This window comes from Polypterus senegalus, chromosome 12 (assembly GCF_016835505.1).
Source record: "Polypterus senegalus isolate Bchr_013 chromosome 12, ASM1683550v1, whole genome shotgun sequence".
Lineage (NCBI taxonomy): Eukaryota > Metazoa > Chordata > Cladistia > Polypteriformes > Polypteridae > Polypterus > Polypterus senegalus.
The window spans coordinates 68,721,538-68,744,866 of NC_053165.1; the positions used below are offsets into that span (position 1 = coordinate 68,721,538).

At 43.5% G+C, this 23,329-nt stretch overlaps 1 protein-coding gene and 1 long non-coding RNA gene across 2 annotated transcripts in view; one reads left to right on the forward strand and one right to left on the reverse strand.

Annotated features, from left to right (window-relative positions):
* si:dkeyp-14d3.1 (transmembrane protein 132C) overlaps positions 1-23,329 on the reverse strand; it is a 458,057-nt gene that overhangs the window by 207,992 nt on the left and 226,736 nt on the right. The gene's annotated exons all lie outside the window — the stretch shown is intronic.
* On the forward strand, positions 949-18,317 carry LOC120540914. Its single transcript, XR_005635896.1, has 3 exons — positions 949-1,151; positions 6,231-6,282; positions 18,301-18,317. It is a non-coding gene; the product is annotated as an uncharacterized LOC120540914 (long non-coding RNA).

The following is a 23,329-nucleotide window of genomic DNA, read 5'->3' on the forward strand; positions in this document are numbered from 1 at the left end:
TTCCAGCAATTTTCATAATCTTAGTTGGTCGGAGTAATAAGGGACAAAGGGGCTTTGGACCTCACAAAGAGGATAGATGCTTGTCTGTTGGATGCCTTGCGTTTTACTTATATCAGAAAAGAGGAGAAAAAGAAAAAAGAAAAACAAAAAGGATGGGATTGCAGCTTAACTCGCCGCACCGGTTAACCCTTGGCTGTCACAAAAAGGGGTGAGCACGACTGTGCTGGAAGGTCAACATGTGATATGCCTAATGATTTTCAGTCATACAAACTGGCATGGTCCAGTGAGAAGATCAGTTTCAAGTCAAGTCAAGTTGGGGAGCATGCACTGGTACAGAGCGTTGCTGCACCCACTACACGACGAAACAACTCGGGATCCTGGTTGGCAGACACGCGGTCCAGTCCCACCTTCCGGAAATGACCCTCTATCTGCCGCAGCCAGGTGTTATGTGGGTGTCCACTTGGCCTGGTCCAGCCACTCGGGTCCCCAACAATGAGGATCTTATGTGCCGGATCACCCTCGGGGAAACGTGGTACATGGCCGTAGTGCCGTAACTGATGCTCCCTCACAATGTAGGTAATGTGCCTCATTCAGGACTCCATGAACAACACAAAGTCAAACCAACGGTACCCAAGGATTTTCCGGAGAGACACACATTAAGGAGTCCAGTCTTCGTCTCAGGTCACTGGACAGCGTCCATGTTTCACAACCATATAGCCAGACAGGAAGCACCAGGACTCTAAAGACTTGGACCTTCATCCTTTTGCAGAGATATCGTGAGCATCACACACCCCTCTCCAGTGACCTCATGAACCCATGCAGTCCCAATCCGTCTACTGAATTCATCGGAAGAGTCCCATGAATGTCACTGCCGAGGTAAGTAAACCTCTCAACAAGGTCAACACTCTCTCCGCAAACAGACACACTGCTGATGGCCGTGCCCAAGAGGTCATTAAAGGCCTGGATCTTGGTTTTTATCAGGACACTAGCAAGCCCAGACACTCAGACTCCTCACTCAGCCTGACGTCCCCTTTAACTTGAAGGCATGTAACGTGACATCAGCTTTACCAATCAATGATGTGCAACACTCCCTGTGTGGTCCCCTACTGGGATGTCTCCCTCAGCCTGCTAACCCTGTCTCCCCACATCAGGTACTGTATAACTACGTTATCACTTTATTCATTCAAAATACACAAAGCACAGAAATGTAAAAACAGAACAGTCAGTCAGTCATTTTCCAACCCGCTATATCCTAACACAGGGTCATGGGGGTCCGCTGGGCACTTATTAAAATAGAGTGATGATAAATGAAATAAATTATAGAAAATAGTGAATAACAGTAAAGTCTGGCTGTAAAGCCTTTTTGTCTCTGAAGTCACAACGATTAAATAATACACTCCATTGACACAACAGTAACACCTGTGTCAGAGAAGGAGTCCTCCTGAGCAGCGTTTAGATTCAGTACTTGGGCTGATGCGTGGACAGCCTCTTTACTCTCCAGATGAGAGGAGTCTCTGTGATGCAATGGAGTTTCTCGTCCTATGGTTCCTTATGCCAGAAGGTGCACAGGGTTCAATCCCTTGTGAAGTTGTGAGATAATTGGCCTGCGACTCTAATGATGGGCACCTCTGTCTGATCAGAAAAGCACAGGAAAATGTAAGGTAATGTAATCCAAGGTGCTGTGGCCAGTAGTGGTCGGGTATCCCACTACCAATGTGATGACCTGCCGCTTTTTATTTATTACAGCGTCTTATTTACAATTTCCGAAAGCACTTCCTTTGTTGACCTTTGAGTTGAGTGTGACTTGTTCAAGACATTTTGAAGAGCCATGTTGGTCCACCATAATTTGGCTCCTGACTGCTGTGGTCCACAGTGTAGCGGTACTGCAAGACCTCCGGCCTGGAGACCCCATCAAATCCTGTGACAGTATCATTATTAAAGGTTGAAGAGTTAGTTGGCACCTTACGGGCATTGAGGTAATCGCTTCCCCAGGCCTTACAGTAATAAACAGCAGAGTGACAAGGGGCTTGGTGAAGGTCGTTTTGTGGGCCATCGCCGCTTCTCATTAGCTGGGGTCCCCCACAGCCAGCTACGGCAGACCGTAATACTTGATAAAGTTTGTCACAGGTGACACGTCCCTAGAAGTGACAAGCAACACTTGTGTTAATGACAGATTATGGCACACACTTTATGAGTATGAAGTTCAATTAGCATTTGTCATTTAATAGCATCCCGCGTCTTCACCCTGTGCTCTCATGAATAAAAGTATCAGTTCATCGTCTGTGAGAAATACTGCAATAAACGTCAGGAGAAAATCCATCGTGGCGGCGCATGCACACGCAAGCGATCTACACGGTGTTTGAGGTTCACATTTACAGAAGAACAAGCTAAGAGTTTTTGATAAGGTCAACTTCCTTGATATACTTTCATAGCCCCCCCCGCCATCTCCATGCCTACTGATGAGGCTACAAACTTGTTATTCTCTTCACCGCGTATCCTTCAGCTTTGAGTGGCAACCAGCTGAACAGTAGAGGAATGCAAATAAAAGAGCATTAGCGAGGTGTGAATGTGAGTTGGGGCCAAAGCGGGATTCCGCGTCAACACGCTGTCAATTCCGCTTGTGCAGGTATCTGTAACAGCGCCCTGTGCCCACCTACCCCCCCACCCACTTCGAAACAGCATGGCAACAAGTTCGCTTTGTGGTGCCGACCACAATTTAGAGAGCCAGAGAATAAAGCAATGTATTTGTAGGAGAATCCTGTCCATTTTCTATAATCGATGGACACTAAATGGGATACATGATGGCACATCTTTGGTGGCAGCAATCATTTAAGAGTCAGCAATTTGGGGGGTCCAAAAAGAGCAGCACTACTTCAGCGGGGACAGTGGTCCAAGTCTGTTTATTTATAGTTCGTACCGTTCCCTCCAATCACAAATAACGGATAACTCCAAAACCTCTCCATCTCACTCCAGACATCGTGGTGTACCACTTCCTTCTTGATAGCCGTGAAGTACCAAATGGATCGAAGCAACCAGGTTCCCCCGTGAAGTCCACATCATGTAGAAGCAATGGAGGGGAATAAAAAATAAGGTGCCCCTTGTGAAGTTCTCATTGCATCCAAGCATATACTTTCATTTCAAGAAGTCTATGAAACAGACATCTTTCCATAACAATAGTAGCGAGTGTTGAGGGTAAATGGGTATTGTGGTGGGGTTTGCTTCTCATCTCAGCCTTTTGTTCTTTGATGCCCGTTTCTATCAATCCCCCGGTCCTGACCTTTTGCCTGTCTGAACTTCTTATCACTCATTTTGCATCTCCTGGTTTATCTGTCTATTCACCTTAATCCTGCATCTCAATGGCATGAAGTTCAAGTGGTCCAAACTCCTCGCTCGATTCTCGTCAAGTTTGCCGATGACACAGCCATGGTAGGGGGACTGACCCCAAACCACAACGAGCAGGCCTACCTGGATGAAGTGGAGAGTTTGTCACACTTGTGTCAGGACAGCAGTCTCGTTCCAAAGGTCAGCAAGTCAAAGACTGTGGGCTTTGGGAGAGTACAGCAGAGACACCACCACCGCCATTCAGTGTTAACAGCACTCTGGTGGAGAGGGTGTACAATTGCAAATACACCTCAGATATTAAGGAAGTCATGGATTGCTGCTTTTGCTGATTACTCCTTTTATCTTCTTAAATGCACAATCTCTCTGACTTTAGCAAATAAACATTTCATTACATATTGCACCGAGTGTATAACAGTATGTGACAAATTTAATTCCAATGGATTTATTTTCATTTTCCTCCCAAGTTCCTTCGACACGCGCATTACGTTAAATGGCAACTCCATGCGTGTGCATGATTGTGCCCCGTGATGGACAGCCATGTTGTTTGGGACAGTTATGTCATGCTTGTCAAACACTCTGAGTTAATGAGCAAATGGAAGACGTAAAGTCAAACACAAAGCCAAGATCTAAATATGAAGATCAGAAATACTGACGAGCAAAGCCAAAATGTGAGACAAAATTCATAAGTCAGAAAAATCAAGAGTGACTTCCCCTCAAATTTCTAGTATACTCAGATATGAGGAAGGATATTTAAGGAGTAAACCACAAGACAATGATTATATTTTTATATTATGTACATTAAAGAACTATCAACGGCAAATCAAATCAAATTAATAATATACTGAACAATTATTCTAAAAGTGAAGATGAATAAATTGGACTCTGAAGCTGCATGAATAAAAAAGTGCCACTTCGGTTAGCGGAAATAGCTCAAAAGTTGCTAGAAATCTACGTAATGTACCTAACAATGGTATGCAAAATTTGGTTGACCTAAGTGAAAGTGTACTCAAGTTATCGTGTTCACACACACAGATATAATTCCAAAAATGGTATTTTCGGACTCAGGGAGGTCTAAAACATCGAGATTCAACAAAATCTCGAGGTTGAATTTTTAGATGATTTACAATACTTTCCCTACGAGAAAGTAAATCAGACTCGGGGAGGTCTAAAACATGAAGATTCACCAAAATCTCGAAGTCTAATTTTTTGACAATTACAATACTTTCCCTATACTTCATGTAGTAGAAAGTAAAAAGTTGTTCAGAAGGTGGAGAATCAAAACGAGAATTAAATCAAAGCAACCGTGAGAGAATTTTCACGGATTTCCATAAACTCGGATAAGTAAACCACTTTGTGGTGAATTTCGTATCGTGATTGACAGGTTCATGGCTTCAGAGAACACACCCCTGGTAATGCGAGTGCTGTCCTAGCAGGAGAGCCCAAAATAGATAGATAAACTGGTGGTGGAAACGGTATAAAGAAATATATATATACTAAATATATAACACCAGTAACGGCGCACTGCTATAACGATAACGTGCAGTGAATACACTTGACTTGAGCATTCCTAGTTTTCATCCTCTTTCTCTTTACGTTTAGCATTCGTTTGCTCAGAGGTTGATGCGCTTGCTGCTTCCTGAGCAGCTCTTCTCTTCTCCACCCTAGCGGCCCGCTTCTTCTCTTCTTCTGTCGGCAGCTTTTCGTGTTAAAACTGATTAAGTCAGTGTTTGTGAAGCAATTACTTAGTACGTTTTATTTAGTTTTTCACTTAAACTGGCACTTAAGTCTTCAATCTGCCTAAAGAATGATTTCAGATATGAAGAGGTAGGGGAAGTGAGGGCGAAGGTGGTAGAGATAAGAACGGCGCCCGTACGCATGTGCCACATGCTGGCCGCTGCCGGCAGTTGATTCTGCAATAAAATAACATAAAAAGAGGAATAACCTTGGAGGTCAATCATCACCCCAAAAGCAGATAGTAGACATTGCGTAGTATATGTGTACCAAATTTCAGGTCAATAGTTCAATTGGTTTGCGAGCATTATATATAAATTTGTGAGTATTATATATAAAGATATACAGACTATAAACTAAACCAAAAGGTGAAAAACAGATCGAACCAGCAGAAAATCCCCAAATACACAAGAAAATCTAAACGGGGACCACCTTAAATTTCCATTAAAAAAATAAAACAAAAACAACTAACAAACACGGAGGATCCTGACAAATTACTTTGCTTACATTTGCAGGTCTGGCTTGCCATGACAGATGAATCAAATTTAGAAAATGGATGGCTGTTGGTCCAATCCTCATCTGAGGGTCTCGGAACCTTTACCTTTATTCTAAACTACACTGTGGTAGAAATCAAACATATCAATTCAAGAAAGAAACTTGTCTTCTACTAGGACAAGTGTGATAACACCTCTCTGAGTCAGTAGTCAGTAATCCGGCAGGAGGAAGCTTGTCCACTGGGTCTTTAATTTACTACTCAGCAAATGCTGAAGAGGGAGCACTCATCACAGCAGTCTGTTACGAAATATTCAGAATGATAAGGGCAGAGGTCCATTTTATAAACAACTGAATCCCACAGTCCAAAGACATGCAGGTTAGGTGGATTGGCGATTCTAAATTGGCCTTGGTGTGTGGGTGTGTGTGTCCTGCGGTGGGTTGGCACCCTGCCCGGGATTGGTTCCTGCCTTGTGCCCTATGTTGGCTGTGATTGGCTCCAGCAGACGCCCGTGACCCTGTGTTCGGATTCAGCGGGTTGGAAAATGGATGGATGGATGAATGTACATACCGTGTCAGTCAAAGCATACATTAACTCTGGTTGGTGCGTTGGCTTGCACCCAAGTGACTTATTAAAAATACAATTCTATTTTATTGCATTGTAGTTTCTTCTCCTATCCTTTGGGTGAAGCCATCAGCCTTGAAGACTCTGTGCAGGTAACAATTGTCCAGTCTTGTTGTTTACAGGACATCTGCTGATTTCATACTTATTCCTGGTCCATTTTGAGTATCAACCATCATGCTTCTTCTGGTACATCTCTTGTTTACTTGACCACCTCAGTAGTTTTCCAAATCCAACTCTTATATATTTCAATGTACACTGCAAAGCAAATTACTAAACTATTGTTGCCACTAAATGATTCTCTCCCAACACTCGCATCAGGTCCTTTCATTCCCTGCACCCACTTTGTCCTCTAAAAGCGCATGAAGATGCCATCCACGACACACCCCCTGGATGCCAGTCATCTTACTGTATATCAAAGGCAGGAAATGCAGGCTTCATTACAAAGAGGGTACACTACTCCACTGTTAAGTGTGTGCCTACAAATGTCATTTGAGAGACCTTCATTACGAAGCTCATAAAGAGGTTGAGTCACGGTAACGTGCTTCCTGTGGCTCTCCATGTCGGCCTGTTGCTGAGCACAGCTCGGTTCTCAGCCAGTCCTCAACACGGAGTGTCCCTTTTTATTACTGCCACTTTAGATAGACATTTAAACTCATTCCAGTTAAACACTTTTACCGTTGCACTTGTCTAAGCCTATCCTGTTTTTTGTAGACGTACTCATTACCAAAGCCCCTTTGAAGTTACACCACACACAGACCACTGCTGATGAAATGAAAGATGGAAATGAGCAGGCTGACATTCTCGGTTTTGGAGAAAAAGATAAAGATAGCGAGGTTGGAAAACAAAATCCCAGGATAACACAGCCATGATTAAGTAGCGCTTAGTGCCTTTCCGCCTCCCAGCTCGGGGCCTACACTCTGTTATTTTCCTGTCCAAATTGCAAGACGTCCCCTTTTCCTGTCCCTCTGATTTGTACTCAAGGCCTGCATTATTCAGGGTATCTGATGAAAAGGCCAACATCAGCCGTCTGAAGTGGAAGCGAGGGCAGCACGTCTATATTTAGGCAAGACTGGCAGTCGCTTCAGTGAGGCTTCTGGAGGCCCGCTAAGGCATGGCGACAATCCAAACCAGTCATCTTTCTTTTACACAGCGGTAAACATTAAGAAGCTCATTACAAGATCAGTCTGAATATTACAGGATTACGACAAGCCGGGCGGCGCGGCACCTCGAAAATACCGTCTTATTTAATACAAAGCCCCATTCACAATAAAGCAGAACAATGCACTTGTGAAGTTGTTAGTCCGCCGTGTCACATCGTGCAGCCTGCGTGGCGTCACTCGCAAGAAATCGGCAGCCATTTCTTTTGTATGCAAAGTCATTTGGAGTGAATGCCACCAAACAGCTTATTTCGGTTTCATTTCTTCTAAATGTTGTGTTTTACTGAATCTGTGGCTTCAGCTTTTGTGGTGGCAACTCCCGTTGTTTAAATATTGTTCTGATCAGATGCATATGAATTCACTGCAAAGAGCTTTATTAGCATAAAAAGGTCACTTTATCACAAAAACCCATTTTAACTTATTACAAAATGATCAGCTAGAAGTGTCCAGCAAGCGCCAGGGCCGTGTCCACCTGAGCATCGTGTTGTCGACAGCGCAGAGCTGGCTCAGTACTGGTAGCAGGTGGCTGTGAGTGAGGCGCAGACTCTTGGACAAAGGCCTGGTGTCAAGAAGGGCAGCAAAGAAGCCACTTCTTTCTTTATAAAGATAAACTTGCTAAAATTTGTGCAAAATGTACCCTTAACGAGTTTCCAACTATGTCTCCATGTTCTTGCTGATTGACTTTTAAAGTCACAGGCCCGATCGACTGCACCAGTTCCCTTCAAGGGGTGACCCCCTTATTGCTTTGACACGATCGGAACGTCACCCTCCACCTCTATTGTTTTGACTGTGGGAGTAAACCCCGAGGAAGACAAGACTAGTTCAAATCAATTTGATTTTTATTCTGTCATAGATGAGTATGTGAATTCATGCCTTGCAAGGCAGAAGAGCAAAGTTCTATTTTTTGATCTGCTTTTTATTTTTTCTTCTTCCTCTCCCTTTCCCCTTATTTATCAAAAAAAAAAACATATCGTTTACTTAAGACATTTTATTTTATTATGCTAATGGGCCATCTGTTTCTATTTTTCTTTACTTGTCCGATAGACCCTAAAAAAGGAAAGGTCATCTTTCGTGTGTCAAATAGACGAGACGTTCCTAAAGAAACTGGAAATTGTCTTCGGTCAGCTTACTGCTCCCTGCCTTATGACAGACTACTGTATGAATAACCTACTGTTAGAGCAAAACGGCTTTGTCAGCTATTAACCCCAAGTAACTTGCAAGCAGTTCATTTTTCTTTCACAAGGATTTCACGGGAAACCTCTATCAAGAGGGAAGTGATGCGTAGAGCAGTGCTGTGCGATGGTGTGGTGCATCCGGGGGACCGGAGTTAGACTGGGTAGTTTTGGATTTATCCGTCGTTTGTTTCTGAACTGTTTTGGTAACAGAACTGAGGTCTGTAAGCTGGCTCTGATGGCAAAGTTAAAATTTTAGTAATGATCCAATACTCATTTTTTGTATCTTGTTGCAGGTGGTTTGAGGTCTTAAAGGTATTGTAAAAGACAAGGAGTCCTTTCCTTCATGGTGTACCGCAATACAAGCACAGGCTCCGACAGACTCAGCCATGTCGAGTCTCCTTTGTGGTCTGTCCTGTAGCAGTCCTTCAGCTGCCACTATAGACAAATCCATTACTTTATGGTCTCCATCTGATGTTATCCATCCATCTTCCTGCGGGTCTTCTGCAGTGACTATGACTATAAAGTGAGGGACTCTGTGTGTTGCCATACGTACAACGCGTCCAAAGTACCTCAGCCTTCTCTTCTGTATCATAAATATGACGTCAAACTGGATCTCAAGTGAGCGCCTGATGTTTTCGTTCCGTAATCGGCCTCTTCTGGATACGTCTAAGCAGTGACGTAGCTCAAGTTCGTGCCAATCGGGGCGGGGCTTCAATTTGCCGCCCTCCAACATATCTGAATATGTTAACCTATTTAAATAGAAAATTAAAATGACGTATAGAGAAAAATTAAGATACATTTTGCCTCGATTTCTTCATACAGAAAGAAAAAGCAATAACATTTCACATGTAATTATTTATAAGCGTCAACTAGACAAGAATATTGTACAGTATTGACGCACTGATAAGCCGTGTTGTAATTATTAGTTGAATATAATTACGCTGCGAAAACCAGAACCAGTGTAGTGTACCAGTGACAGGTGGGGATGTTTTCTGCGCACAGCAAGAACACATTCGGACTGATAACAAAACTAAATTATAAATTAGTTGTTTATCTTCCTAGAAATTCTTATCGGTGTAATGTTTATGTTTATTTTTCTTCATAAATTTCAACTGATGTGCCTGATGCTGTCACAGGACAGTCTGAACATTATTTTTGAAGCGTTTGTGGATAAAAATCAGACAATTTTACTTTTTTCATTCATGAGTGCTGCTTACAATCGGAAGGTTGCCGGTTTGAATCCCGTAAATGCCAAAAAGGACTCTGCTGGGCCCTTGACCTACAACTGCAGAGCGCTTTGAAGAGTGACAAAAGCGCTATATAACTGCAAAGAATTATTATTATTATTACACACGAATTGGCCAATAATGCCGCCCCCAAAGATGTGCCGCCCGGGGCGAACCGCCCCCTCATAGCTACGCCACTACGTCTATATTGCCATTTCAAAAACGCGTAACTTTCTCTTGTCTTCCTGTTTTAGTGTCCGTGTTTCTGCACTGTTGAGCAAAAAAAGTAAAGAGCGAGAGTTTAATGAACCGAGATCTTTGCTTGCTGGCTAAAAGACTTAAGAGTTCCACGCGTGATTTTCGAGCTCACCGCACCTGATGCCAGTCCCCCACGTCTGCCTACATCGTCTCTGCACTCGCCAGCACTTGTGATGACTCCTCCCGCATAAATAAACTTGTCTAGCTGGTTCAACTCGGCACTCTCTAGATCTGAACCGACTGCTTTTTTTACCTTTCTGCTAATGATTTGCACCCGTGCCTTTGCTGCGTTTATTGTTGGTCCAAATCGTCGGCTAATGCTGTTTAAATCAGACAGTGTAGCTGCTTGCAGTTTGTTGTCGCTGTATCTGCAAGGGAAGCAACGTCATCCACAAATCACGATTCGGTTATAGAGAAACCCAATGCAAGTGCTCCGTGCCAATTTTCACCCAGAGTCACTAGCATCACCATTTCGAGAAGGGTATTGACGGGAACTGGCGACAAAGCACCTCCCCGTGAAACTCCCACATGTGTGCTCAACCATACAAGAGGTATAGCAGGGGATTGTTATGAACTAAATAATGAGGAGTCTGAACGGCAAACGGGGAAGAAACCCCGAGAACCCAGAAAATCCCATCTATAGGGTGGTCCAGATCTAATTATGCAATTTTTATTACGCTATAACGTATTCATTTTATTACATAGAAAATCACCCGAAAAATCCCGGACCATCGAGAAGTGTGCAAACTGACGACATGAAGAATCGTTTTTGCGTCGAATTGGAATCGTCTCCGCATAAATCAATGTCATCCAGACGATGTGGATCTGCATAATTAGATCTGGACCACCCTGTAGACGCAGGGAGCATGTGCTGACCCTACTCGGGTATTCAAACAGATTTTCAGATGCAGGAGGCAGCAGCCTTGACCACTGCACCCCTTCCTAATATAATCTCCTGTACTCTAACATAGGCAGTCAGAGCTCTTTGTGGTCACCGAGTGTGACCGCCACAGATTTCGAGCTCCACGCCTCACTTTACCCAGAAATGACTGCACTCAGCACGTTTCACATGAAGTGCTCAGTCCATCCCGCTTAATCCTTATCACGGTGAGCAGACTGGCACTTAGCACTCTGTAACACGACGTCCTCAGCTGTGTACAGTATAGCGCCTCTGACATCAACCAATCACATCGCCCTTCATCATCACAAGGCACTGGGCAGAGGAATCAGCGGCTTCAGATAACAGGCCATTAGAGAAGCACAACGGGACCGTTAGATACCTCAGGAGAATCCTGTCGGCCCACCGCAAACAAGTGTAGACCCAGGACCCCAGCCGTGCAACGCGTGCAGTAAAGTCACATGAGCAACACAAGCGCGGCTTCTTCAGCAGAGGCAATGATTTGGAATCCAATGATTTGGAATAAAATGTAAGCGATGCGGTGTAATGACAAGAGAAAATGAAGGATCATTTCCAGGTAGGAGCGCTAGAGCTCATCTCACATGGTCTGTGGCTACCAAAAAAAATAATGGCTTCACACTTTAGTGGAGAGCTGCTAACAGGTCAGCAGGATAAAGGGTGATGATGGCGAATGGAAAAAAACAAATTGGTAAGAAACAATAAAGGTGATCTGTGATTAAAAAAGCATCTCAGTAATGGCTGCGATCGGGTAATTGGCTTGACTCCACGTATGAGATCACGTACCGAGTGTGCCTTTAATGGGACAGACACACTTAGGAGAAATAAAAACGGGGCTTACTTGCAATTAAAATGTACGTAAGAAAACTAAACAGCCCTTCTGACAGCTCACCGCGCTAAGAAGAAACCACCTTGTGTGGCTCTGGAGCGCGGCAATCGGTACAAAAGGTAACACGAGAGCGAAATCATTGGGAGGAACGAATAAAAAATAATGACTTTTAGGTGGAGTTTTCCTTAAAAATAAACTATCGTGTGCTTCCAAAAAGTATGAAGCTATGCAGCAGACTGAAACCCCCGGATCCACGGGTGGCACGTTCCAAGTCCGACTGCGGACGACTGAAACCGCGGAACGAAGCAAACCCCACGTATCAGTCGCTTCTCGTTTACATACATACCTGTGATAAGGTTTAATTAACAGATTACGAACAGTAAGCCATCACCGACATTAGTGTTGTGCAAATTCACACCTCACACAAATAAAAATGAATACATTCACGTTCATACTTCATCATTTCAATTTTGAAGTAGTTCGTGTTCGGTTCTTTTTGTATTTTTAAGGAGTGAGAATAAATGACCCATGAGTATGGCGTTATTTCAGTGCCACTATTCTGAGCGCACGTAAAAAAGATTGCAAGTGCAAGTGTTGCATTTTGAAGAGAAATTTATTTTGAGCGTACAAAAGCTGAATTTGAGTGAACAAAATTCATTGCTGCGTGCAAAAAATGTATTTCAGTGTTTGCACTTATCCATATACACACACACAATAGCACCCCCTCTCGCTCAGTTTTTTCATTTGCGCTTGCTCGCAATGTGTTGCTTGCGCTCACAACATTCTCTGCTGCAAGCGCTCAACTCTCTGTACACCGTTATAAGTGTGCCACAAAACCAACCAATCACAGACTTGGTTTCAAAATTCTGATTGGCTCTTGCGGTCTCCAATCAGCTCGCTAGCTGCTGCATTCGGAAACAGTCGAAATGTAGCTAAATCCAGCTAAACTCAATTAAACCCCAATTTTAAAATAAAATAATTAAAGATATTATCCGCAAATTGGGGTTTAATTGAGTTTAGCTGGATTTAGCTACATTTCGGACTGTCTAGCGAGCTGATTGGAGACCGTAAGAGCCAATCAGAATTTTTGAAACCAAGTCTGTGATTGGTTGGTTTTGTGGCACACTTATAACGGTGTACAGAGAGTTGAGCGCTTGCAGCAGAGAATGTTGTGAGCGCTAGCAACACATTGCAAGCAAGCAAAATGAAAAACTGAGCGAGAGGGGGTGCTATTGTGTGTGTGTATATGGATAAGTGCAAACACTGAAATACATTTTTTGCACGCAGCAATGAATTTTGTTCACTCAAATTCAGCTTTTGTACGCTCAAAATAAATTTCTCCTCAAAATGCAACACTTGCACTTGCAATATTTTTTTACGTGCGCTCAGAATAGTGGCACTGAAATAACGCCATACATGAGTTTACTTTTTTCAGTTTTGCATGCCTTATATTAGGCTGTTACAGTGTTCTTGAATAAAATACAAATACGTTACGTCAAGTTTACCGTTCTTACAAAAATGAGCGCTCTTTTCAATTCGTTCATGGACAACTCTAGCCGACATTAAATAAAATACATTGCATACTATTCTACTTTTGCTCTCTCTTTCTTGAATGAATGAACAGGACGTTGACATTTTAACTTAACCCTCAAAAGACAATGGACCAATAAAAATATCTCGTATACACACACACAGTTCAACACATTTTTATATTACTTCTGTATATTTATTGTTTGAAAAATATTTTAGCCTATTGTGGGTAGTGGCCGGCTTGTCCATTCTTCGTTGTTTTCACTGATGGGAAGCACGTCACTGCTTCTCTTAGACTTGTTCTCTGGCGTTTTCTGACCATCATTAAGGAGAATTAAGGGTTACTGCCACAACAGCACCACAAAAAAGCCGCAACGTTTGTGGACACCAAGAACACTAGCGGCTAAAAGTTGCTTTATACTGTAACTGAAAGATAAGCTCAGCGAAAATGACGTCACATACGTAGGCACGCCCTCACACGCTGCTGGTGCATGCTGGGTTTTCATCGAAATCACTGAATACAGCGATTCTTTATTTCTGCAATTATCCATTTAACATTTTGTGGCCGCGGCAAAATCGCACATAACTGAAAACGTGGAAACAGAACCCACAGATACGGGTGCGGGAATCGGGTTCTGCTGTATTTGGAAGAAATCGACACCTGTCTGAATTCTCATTCCGGGTCGGCATACACACATTTAGCAACAGGCCACCGCAGCAGAATTTACCATCACGGCTGCTGCCTGCAAAATTATATAAATAATGAAAATCCATAACTATCTCTCATACTGCGCTTGAAATGTTTTCAAAATTCCTGCTGTAAAAATTGCACGTAATAATAATAATAATAATAATAATAAATTCATTCATACATTTATATAGGCCTTTTCTCACTACTCAAGGAGCCTCTAATGTGCAGCATCCACCTGGATGATGTGGCCAGCAGTCATTTTATTCACCACACACGAGCTATTAGGTGGTGAAGTGGGGATAAATAGTTAACCAATCAGAGACAAGGGATAATTAGGGGGTCAGAATTAATAGGCCATGATGGGCAATTTAGCCAGAACTTCAGGATACCCCCTACTCTTTACAAATGATGCACAGGGATCTGTTATGACCACAGTGAGTGAGGACCTCAGTTTTACATCTCATCTGGAGGATGGCGCCATTTTTGTAGCACAGTGTCCTTGTCACTGCACTTGGGCATTGTGATCCACACAGACCACAGGGTAAGTGTCCCCTGCTGGACTCACCCACACCTCATCTAGGTGGTCTCCCATCCAAGTACTGGTCGGGCCTGAATATGCTTGGCTGCAGGTGGACAAGCTCTTCTGAAGTGCGGGTGGTGCATGGAGATGGCTATTTTTTTTTTTAGTTAATTTGCTGACGCATTTTGAACTGCTGCTTTCATGGCTGGACTGGCATCCCACCTGAGATGGATGCTGTTCCCATGCCTGGATTGCAGGCAGATATCATGGATGGTCTGGAAGAAAAGCAGGGCATTCCATGTCTCAACTAGGAGGCTGGCATTGGGTTGACAACATGGTAGGAGAGAGAGAGATGAACTGGCATCCCTGCAGTCTCTTACCCAGCAGAGCAGACAGACTGTATGAATGATGGAGCATTCTAACTGGGAGTCGAAAAGAAGTGAGGGTCAGAAAAAGACTGCCTCCCATCTGCATGTCGTTCCCCAGTATACTGAGTGGTAGCACCATTCTTGGCGAGCCCCATGTGGATATCCCATAAGAAGTGAAAAAAATTGTGACTTTGGTATCAATAATAATAATAATTCTTTGCATTTACATAGCGCTTTTCTCACTACTCAAAGCGCTCAGCAATTGTAGGTTAAGGGCATTGCTCAAGAGCCCAACAGAGCAGAGTCCCTTTTGGCATTTACAGGATTTGAACTGGCAACATTCCGATTGCCAGTGCAGATTCCTAGCCACAGTGACACCACTCTGCCATATATACCAGTATACGGACCTCGGGACCGGTACCAAAACAGTTCTGAAGCTAATATCGGGTAACTCCAAAGCCCCTTATCCTTCTCCAGTCTTCCTGGTGTGCAGAACGCATCGCTTCCCTCTTGATAGCCGTAAAGAGCCAATCGTGTCAAAGTCGCGCAGGGAGAGGATTCTCTTCATGACACGTTTTTCCTCCTGTCTTCTGGGAATAACCATAACGCTGAGGAGGTTAACACAGTGAGCAACAACAACTAAAAATGGAAGCCATCACATATCACATTGTTCTTGAACCTTCTTAATGCTACTCAGGAGGCCAGGGCCTATCCCAGCAGCATCAGGCACACAGCAGGAAACCAGCAAAGGCCAAAAACACAACAGGGTGCCAATTTAGAACCGTCAATCATCCTCACGCATGTCTTTATAATGTTTTTAAAATCCGACTCGGTGACACAGAGGGTGTTCTAAATAATGATATTATAAAAACAACTCGAGAGGACAGCTGAACCAAACCACATGGAGCCAGCCAGCAACCCAGTGGAGCAGACAGAAAACAAGCGAGTGACTTGGAAGCTCAAGTCAAAAGTCACATCCCGTGCAGGCGAGGCGGCTGACAGATCTCCATATTGTTCTCCCACCACTTGGGATGGCGCTTTGTTTTTGGCTAAATCCCCACCGACTTGGCAGAGAGAAGCCAAAACACAAGGCTTTTGGCTATAAACTGGGGGGAGCTGACATCACAATCTACAAGCCAATGTCGTTCAAGCGCTGCCTCCCTCCTTGTCACGACGTCTGTGCCGGAGCGGTGGCACGCTGCTCTTTCTCTTATCACTGCGTGACAAGCAGCATCTTGCCGATTCCAGGTATTGATCCTGAAACCTTTCAGACTTGGCAGGACAACTACTGTACACAGCCACTCTGCCAGCGCAAGGAGCCTGAAGGTTACAGTTTGAGTGATGGAAAAAGGAGGAAATGCGGGACCGACCGCCATTGCAGCAGTGGAAAAACAAACAGTGGAGTGCTTGGGATTTAAGTGATGAACGAGATGGAAATGGGCAGCACTTCATTAGAGCCGCTGGGAGATACAATTTCTTATTTAATTATAAGAAACATCTCTTTTCAAATTCACTGCCTACTTTGGTGTCTTATATATAGCGCCTGTAACTATACTGACCTGAGGAGCTGTTTAAGGCTGGCACTTTATGTGGCCCTGTAAGGTGACAGTTTACTGTCAACTCCATAACAAAATGGAGAATAACATCTTAAACTGTAGTACACACGTGACAATTCAAGCTGAAGTTTGTCATGTGCTTGTAATAACTGTCACCCACGCGTGTCTGCGGATCATCTTCCTGACTCACTTTGGATCAGCAGTCCCACAGCAGAATGACAGGGGGCGCTGTCACTAATGGAGTCATCTCTTTCTCTTCTAGCAGCCAACTGAGAACAATTGACTAGGCCCTTTCTGGTCAGAGTAGAATAAAAACGAGGCAAAACCCCCCAGTCATGAGAGAAGGAGCTCCAAACCAGACACGGCCTAACAAGTTCCCTTGCTGTGGACATTTGTTTGTTCTTGCTCCATCATGCGCCATTTTTATTTATTCTGATAACTAATATTAGACGGGATGAAACGGTTGGTCGCACATCTCCCCGCCAAGGTAACAGTAACACAATTCCAACTAGAGATGCACACAAAACAATCAGTCAGTCAGAAAGTCTTTGCCGCTTCCATGTTATGCGACGTTGCAGGCTTGGACTAAAATCCTTTAAACTCATTTTCGTGAAACAACATTCAACACGCCACAGTGAGAAAGCGAAAACAAGAGTTTAGGAAATTCTGCAGATTTATTAAAGATAAAAAACTAGTAAGTTACAATGACACAAGTCTTCAGACCCTTGCCTCAGTACTTATGACTGCCTGACATATGACTGGTACCGCGTCTAGCAGGGCATACGGCAGTTCTCGTCATGCCAGCTCTCTTCTTCCTCCTATCTCTAGCTGGTGTTGCCATTTCTCGAGCTCAGTTTATTACCTGCAGCGGTTTCAACGACGGTAATAAATAATTGCTAACAATCAATGCTAAACAATAAGCAAAAAACACCAACGTCCAGAAGAGTCCAGTTTAGCAGGAGCAGTTGATGAAGGATGTGTGAATGAAAATCCCCGTTAACAGCCTGCTGAAAGCGATGTGAAGTCTGTCCTACCAGGATCCCAATGCGGTGTGGGGTCTGAGATGATTGGGAGGGCTCCCTCAGATGAAGACACAGCCATTCAGTTCAAACTCACACCAACAGGCACATCTATCCAGGCAGAAAACCGTAATCCAATTGTGGGTACGAGGCGTATTCACAAACAGACGGATAATTGCAATCCCCATGGTGTCTTTAAGGCTTGTTTTTAAAGGTCCTGCCTATTCAATCTTTTTCCCAGCAGCCACTGCCACCTCTGAAACTGTCAAATAGCGCTACAGCATAACAGCAGGGCTGCTGGGACATGTAAGAATTTTAAGTAGCGCTGCTACAAATTAACAGACTTATTATACAGTACTATACATACCGTCATGTTTGAATACATACAGTATACTGGTCCGCCTTACAGTAGGAACCGAATGTTGTCCTAAGCTGACGACTATCTGTAGTTGAAGCTCCTTAGGCATGAGAACAGAAGTCACAACTTGGCCGTTGCACCACACAACACGTCACTTCCCTCTTGGATAGCCATGAGGTCCCGATCACATCAAGGCAATAAGGGTTTAGGGGTAAGGGAAGTACTCGACTGGATCGAGACGGTGACTTTAAAAAGATTTCATCAAGAACACAGTGACATGGCTGGAAACTTATTTTAAGAGCAAATGTCGCAAAAACATTTGGAAATATTTCAATACAGACCCATGCAGCGTGGTGGAGAGTAGGACTTTGGAAACCTTCAAAACTCCATTTGAGTGGATAGGACTGGCGAGCTTTGGCCGGCTGTAATCAGAATATAAGTTTAATATGTCACGGTGCTCTGTGCACATGTTTGAAATCTGCTCTTCTTTTCTTCCCACATGTACAGCTAACACAAAGCCAGATTTAGCACACAGGGGGCCCAGCATTTAGAACTGCTAGGCAAGCATTAGAAGACAAGACAGGGACAACTGCGAAATGGACATTAAACTATTTCTGTGTGTCAGAGTCAGCACGACATTGGATCTTCTTTTCCTTGTTTGGAATGCCATGATTCACCTAAGTGAAGCGCCTGCACATGAAGGAACATCGCCCGGCACACCTTTGAAGCCAACGGACGGATGGGAGATAACGTCATCCGATCTTGAAAATCCTTCCAATGCAGCGGCGAAAATGGCCAACTCTACATATCCGGCTCCCACTACCCGAAAGGTCTTGTCATGGCTTCCTTCATCTGTTATGCCAAGTAAGCCATCATTAAAGAAAGCTAACTTATTTCTCCTATGTGATTTCTTACCGCCATATCACTGAGGGAGGGATATCGCCTTTTTATATCACAGTAAAACCTTGGATTGTGAGTAACTTGGTTTGTGAGTGTTTAGCAAAAATGTAAAAATAAATTTTAACTTGATAAACGAGTGAGGTCTTGCAATACGAGTAGTGCGTATGCGCTTTGTCCGCCGAACATCACGTGATCACATCTGAGCCGACGGTTCTTCTCTCTCCACAGGAGTGTGGGTAATTGTCTCCCTTGCTCGGTCTCAGTTGTATTGTCAACATCTGTACGAGCGGATACTGTGTACTACAGCATTGTGACCATGTGTGTGTGTGCGTAAAGCATTTCTTTATTTTGTGTGTGAGTGATGAATCTGTTTAATGACAATGCAATGTCACATTTCCGCAAAATCGTCAAAAGGAGGCAAAAGCAGCTGTCATTGGAGAGGCTCCTTGTTAAAAGTCGCCAAAAAATAAAAAGATTCCGGTTAGCCAACAGACAGCATGGGTTCCATTAGTTGGAGTGAAAGTCGTTCTACACAATAACCCTCCTCCTCCTCCTCTCAATTATCTCCCTCACACCAGCCATGATTCTTTTCAAAGGTAAAGTGCCCGTTAATTTGTTTTATGTATTTTTACTTTATATTTTGTATTAATCATTTTTATATGAATGTTTTTGGGTTGTGGAACGAATCATCTGAGTTTCCATTATTTCTTAAGGGGAAATTCACTTTGATATACGAGTGCTTTGGATTACAAGTACGTTTCCGGAACGACTTATGCTCGCAAACTGAGGCACCACTGTATATCAACATAGTTTTGCTTTATGTAACAAGCCACAATTACAAAAGAACTCATTCCAACAAGGGAGCTAGCGCCCCCTGCTGGACAGACCAGTTGAATGATCTGTTCTCCTCCAGCTTGGTATGATATTCTAAAAAATGATTAGCAGTTGAAGAAGCCAACAAACTTAAACATGATCTCATTACAAAGGTGACCATGATGATTAACTATAGGGGGACACAACTATTATATTAATGTCTGTAAATTCATGAAACATTTTTCATCCCCGCCCTTTCAACCTCACCATCTGTGTATTAACAATATGACAATGGATAGTTTGCTGGGGGCTATTTGTTTGTCACATCACATTTTGGGGCTGCCATTCTTGCAGGAATCCAGAAAATGACCGAGTCTGTCTCACTGCTGCGTACTTCGCCACGTGATATACGCAGACGTGTCATCTTCTTTTCTTTTGAACAAAGTGTTTTTCTCGCTCGTCTGTGCGGTCTGACGGCTCAGAGGACTGGTGTCAGTATGGGTGACAGACACACAGCACGGGTCCAGCTCTGCTCCTCTGGGGTCTTTGCCTAGTAATTTCTACCTGCCACATAACTACATAATTAACACTATTCTATTGATTTTGGTTTTTAGGTAATTATGTATTGACCTCACTTTCTTTACAAAAATCATCTTCATTCATGTCAAATTCAGGCAGGAATTTTTCAGCTATTAATGGCAGCATATTATTTTTCAGTTACATTCTGAATATGCTTTATGAAAAGGGGTCAATCACTTAATAATCTTGCCAGACAGCCAAGATATAAACATGTAGGTATGAAAAATAATAATAAAAAAAAAAAATAAACGAGATACAGTTTATACTCCAATCACCTACAGCAGTAAAATAATCTGCGCTTTCAACTGATCTATAATATTCCGCTCTGTTTCATTTATTTTATAGTCACAACAGAAGCACAGGATGGATGCCCACCTAACATGATGGCAACGGCAGTGAGACAAACACGTGTGCCTGCCTTGTGCCCGATATTCTTTGGGAAAGGCTTCAGCTTCACTGCACCCCTGCCCTTAAGGAAAATGGGTGGCTCGATGGATGAATGTATTCATTAATTTGATGGACCTTGGAGGTTTCACTTTGTGCTATGCAATTTTAGACCTTCTGCCCTGGAAGATGACTGACAAAGAGCTAAGAGCAAAAGGGACACAAATGGATGAAGTCACATATACAATGCCACTCGCATACGGTATGACCAGCGTGAGGGTAGGGCCCTGGAAACATCGAACATCATCCACAATAAGGCTACGTGGCTACTGGAAAAGTACAGAAAAACCCAAAATGCAAAATGGTGTGGGATTGTGGTCAGCAACAAAGGAGCGCCGCAGGGGACTGTACTTTCTACGGTCCTGTTCAGCCAACATACATCGGACTTCCAATACAACTCGGAGTCCTGCTATGTGCAAAAGTTCGCTGACAGCACTGAGGAGTATAGGAACCTAATCAAGGACTTTGTTAAATGGTGTGACTCAAATTACCTACAACTGAACACCAGCAAAACCAAGGAGCTGGTGGTGGATTTTAGGAGGACCAGGCCCCTCATGGACACCGTGATCATCAGAGGTGACTGTGCAGAGGGTGCAGACGTATAAATATCTGGGAGTGCATCTGGATGATAAACTGGACTGGACTGCCAATACTGATGCTCTGTGCAAGAGAGGACAGAGACAATTATACTTCCTTAGAAGGCTGGCATCCTTCAACATCTGCAATAAGATGCTGCAGATGTTCTATCAGACAGTTATGGTGAGCACCCTCTTCTAAGCAGTGGTGTGCTGGGGAGGCAGCATAAAGAAGAGGGACGCCTCACACCTGGACAAACTGGTGAGGAAGGAAGGCTCTATTGTAGGCATGGAACTGGACAGTTTGACATCTGTGGCAGAGCGACGGGCGTCGAGCAGACTCCTGTCAATCATGGAGAATCCACTGCATCCACTGAACAGGATCATCTCCAGACAGAGGAGCAGCTTCAGGGACAGACTGCTGTCACCGTCCTGCTTCACTGACAGACTGAGGAGACCCCACACTATGCGACTCTTCAATTCCACCCGGGGGAGTAAACGTTATCATTATACAAAGTTATTGTCTGTTATACCAGCATTGTTATCACTTGTTAATTTAATATTGTTATTATCAGTATACTGCTGCTAGATTATGTGAATTTCCCCTTAGGATTAATAAAGTATCTATCTATCTATTTATGGTACTGGGAGTAAATGTAAGATTTCCAATCAATCAACCCCACTTCCCTCGAAGTTTACTACTGCAGTTGTGGAAAAAAGGTTCATTTTATAAAATTCACAAAATGAAACTACAAACGTCAATGTAAATTGAACATCACCAGACCATCTTCCCCGAATGCTTTGGTGCAATCAGGACTACAAGGCTTGAAGAGGGGGTGCAGGACACAGTGAGGAAGGCAATGGCGCAGTGTACCAGGCAGGCCAGTCATTACGTGGCGCATCAGGAAGGCTGGAGGTATCTGTTATTTACTTCAGAATCCTTTTATTACTGGTACTGGAAAGCTGGTATCAGAAGAGACCGGGCGGTCTCTTGGTCTGGAACCCCTACAGATTTTATTTTTTTCTCCAGCCTTTGGAGTTTTTTTTTGTTTTTTCTGTCCACCCTGGCCATCGGACCTTACTCTTATTCTATGTTAATTAATGTTGACTTATGTTTATTTTTTATTGTGTCTTCTATTTTTCTATTCATTTTGTAAAGCACTTTGAGCTACATTTTTTTGTATGAATATGTGCTATATAAATAAATGTTGATTGATTGATTGATTGATCAGTACCCTTGTTAAACATTTCGTAGCGATCCAACACCAATCCACACACGATCATACGGCCATGCTTTTATAGTAACAGAACACAGAAATGACAGAAGGTGCTTGGTTTTGTAACAAACACGGTGATACATGGCAGCCCACGGCAGAATGAAAAGCCACCTGACGAATGGCACGAAATAAACAAAAAAAAACAAAAAAACGATGCAACATAGGAAAGAAACTGGCACACACACATTGTGCTTCTCTGCCTAATTTCACACCTCAATGTCAGGCCATGTTGGTCAAGTTGGAGTCTAAACATATCAAAAGGCTTAAATGAAATAAAAATCACATATTAAAAAAGGGGCAGCACCTTCAGAGCCAAGCGTCTTAATGTAGAACATGAAGTCAAGTATGGCATCAACAATTCAATTCTCTAATGGACAGTAATATTTAGCATATCGCTTGACAATGTTTTATTTATTTATTTTTGGACAATAGTCTTAATTGAATAAGCACAAGCTAACACTTTTATTTTTAAAAAATGAATGTTCAAGGAGAAGCTGTTGCTCGTGTACATTTGTGACCCTACCATGTTCAGTGGTGCCCAGGCGTGTGTGACTTGTGTGACAAGGAGCAGAAGGTTCTGCTGGTAACTGATGGCACCAGAGTGCTTAGCAATAACCCACGCCCTCCTGATACGATCCTCTGTCTGTGACACTGGAAGGACAATTCATGAGCACCTGGAGGGGGGACAAGTTTATGAGCAACTTTTCCAGGAAGACGGCCTGGGGGAATACAGGTGGCCACTCTGAGCAGGGATGGAACGAGGGATGAGCCGTGTCTAAACAAGACCGGAAAAGAACCAAGACAGTCCGCGCCATTCATGCAGAAGGCCACGTTGATGTCTCTGGTATCACATTCATGGAGGGGCCTGGCTGTGTCTCTGCCCAGAGGGGCCTTGCTGTGTCTCTGCTACCACATTCATGGAGGGGCCTGGCTGTGTCTCTGCCAAGA